Source organism: Pagrus major, chromosome 5, assembly GCF_040436345.1.
Source record: "Pagrus major chromosome 5, Pma_NU_1.0".
NCBI classification, from domain to species: Eukaryota; Metazoa; Chordata; class Actinopteri; order Spariformes; family Sparidae; genus Pagrus; species Pagrus major.
The window spans coordinates 28,874,790-28,877,800 of record NC_133219.1 but is presented as its reverse complement, the minus strand read 5'-3'; positions in this window follow the sequence as shown (position 1 = coordinate 28,877,800).

Below are 3,011 nucleotides of genomic sequence, written 5' to 3'. Positions count from 1 at the left end.
CCAACTTTGTTGAAAATGTTTAAACTTACACTTAATAGACAGGAAACAGTTTTTAAACCTGTCAATGTGACAGCAGTTTTATCAGGAGCTTTCATCATAATTTCAAACATATCAGAAGAAAACAGCTGTCAGTTTTCTGAGGACAAACATGGTTCTGGATTTTTTACAGCACCGGTCAGTTACTGGCTAATATTTGCTGTTTTAATTTTTAAAAATCAAAGTAAAGAGTGAAGTTACATTCAAATGAGCTGAGTTTAATTGAACTGAACAGACTGCAGAGATTTCCAAAGCGTCTTCGTCCACAGTTGGAGGAAACACTGAGTTCTGAAGGAATATTGAGTTTCAGTGTCAGGTTCGACCATTTACAATCAAACCTGAAGCAGCGGAGCAGATCACCTCTGCAGCTGTGTGGTGATCTCACACACACGGACACCCTGGCTGATCTCATCAGTTCCATCTCGGCCGTGATAACCTGCAGTGTACTGACATAACACCCTGGACCTGCGTGCTCAGAGAAACCACGTCGATCGCTGCACTAAACTGAGCTTGAAATTTTGACCTGATTGCATGGCTGCGTGCCGACTGCAATTGGCCACACTGGGAGTTGATGGTAGACTGCTAAATGCAGTAGACATAATTTTTAACTCGTCGTCCGCCCCCATCGTAGATGGCTTTTGTATTTGAAGTCTAAAGAAATGTTGGTGAAAGCGAGGAAGAAAAGTCTAAATGAATACAGGCCTGACTCATCCTAACCATCCTCCCTTCAGCAGCCTGTTAGAGGCTTTCTTAAATTTCCAATGACGCTACAAGCTGAGCAGAGGCACAGGGAAAGGGATACGAGCCGAGGAGTAGAGTTTCCATCCCACCTACCATGTGGTGCCCTCACCGGGCCTGAGCCCACTCCATAGCCACATTTATCCTATTACACCAATCTGCTGGGATCCACTTCATACACTCAGAAAAAGTTGGAAAATATGCAATGCGATGGAATTGACAAGAACCCACATTTGTGGTGCACATCATGTCCATGAATATAATTCCCATAAATCTTTGGCTGCCAAACATGGCAGACCGGCTTAATACCTTTATATAAAATCCCTCTAAAAGCGTATAATTTCCAGTGATTGCTCACACTTGCAGCCTACTTACATTCACATTGACAACCAAGTGGTGGCACGACTCCAGAGAACACACTCTGTCTCTCTAGTGTTTCCTCGTGTTGCCAGCTTATTTATTCTGTGTAGCTTTAAGTGGTGGCTGTGGAAAAGGGAGGAAACAAAGAGTCATTCTCAGAGCATGTGTAAAGTTTTTCACTTTTTTCACGCTGCTGAGTGAGAACATTTAGCCTGCTTTAAGACGTCCTCAGTCCGCACATATTTCACAGTGAGAGTTGAAAAACTGCAGAGCATTCGACATCATTTAAATGACCGAGTGACATCTCAGCTGTCAGTAAAGTTTTTAATGAATCTCTCTGAGCCTATAAGACTGAGTGAGATTGATCTACATTTCCTCTAAGATCCAATCAATGTCACTCCACTATCGAATATTTGGTACGCAGAGAAAAGTCATAAATTGGACTGAAGTGTATGCAGTGTTCAGAATTAAATAAATAAATAACACATGTGCAGTATAATATAACCAGAAGATTGTGAAATTATCAAATACATTTAAATTACACTTTTTACAATGTCATTTTTATTTTATTCCAGTAGTTTTAATTATAAAATGCTCCTTTTCCAACGTCAGTGTTTATTTACAGTCTTTGTCTGTCAACAACAGCAATTTATAGCATTTTATTATCTCTTCTTTTACTTTTAATTAATTATTAAACAAAAGTAAAACAAAATGAAGATATCAAAAGTCTAGAAATGTTTCCTCTCAAGCATTATAACAGTGCTGCATATGTAGCAGTTTTTAAACATTTTTTAAATTGCAATTGCAAAGTCTCCAATTATACATATTTGAGGTGACCATGAACCATGAATGCGGTTAGAAAAATTATAAACTAAACTTTTTGAATAATGGTTTTTCCACAGCTGTCTGGTCTGAGACATGGCCTGCAGGGGATAGTTGGAGTCCACAGAACATTTCTGGAGCTTCACAGTAAAACAGAGTTGCAGCATTCTGCTAAACAACTGAAGTAGCTGGAGACTTGATTTAAAACAGAAAAACTACCAAAAGTCATAAAATGTCTCCATACAGCTCGTCTGGTGTCCAAATCTCCAGAAGCCCAGAGATCCAGAGCTGATATGAAAAGTCATTATTTCAACCCTTTTAAGCCAAAATGTTCACCGGAGCTGCTCAGTTAAAAACATTAACGTGCACCTCGTCTAAAGTGGGTACACAAGCTCGACCGTGCATCGAGGGCGTAAAATCACTTCCATGGTCCACATTAACTCAAATAAGCCTCATCTCACCTACCAATTACACAAGTGTTTACTTCCAGCAGGAAGGGTTTTTCCATTTCTTTCAACATATGGATGCCAAACTTTCTGATTAATCTGAATGTTCCTTTAGTTCTGTCCACAAACTGCAGATGAGAATGAATTACTTTTCCAAATCTGGGGGAGGTGATGAAGCTCCTAAATCTCCCTGTTAAATGATTCAACACACAAATACAATGGCGAGGAACATCAGTCAGCTGTGTTGCACAGAGACACTGATGCAGCCTGTACTCACTGCTCCAAACAGGACAGGACATTTTCTCATGCTGTCTGTTCCTGGGTCTGTGTTTTGGGACCACAGTGTGGTCAGAACCTGCTGGTGACCCTTTTCTCCACTTGAGCTGAACTCATGACATAATGCCCACTGCAGTGGAGCTGGTGCTCAAACACACAGAAGCTCTGTGGAGCTGGAAGCCGGCCTCTTGGATCAGACTTCTTCTCAGACGTTCTCTAAATCGCACACTGTGCCGAGAGACATCCAAATAGAAACAGATCTGGTTACCTTTGTTTGGTCACTGAACGGTCAGCAAGAGTCACAGTGGGAAAGAAAAGCAAGTACTCACTACT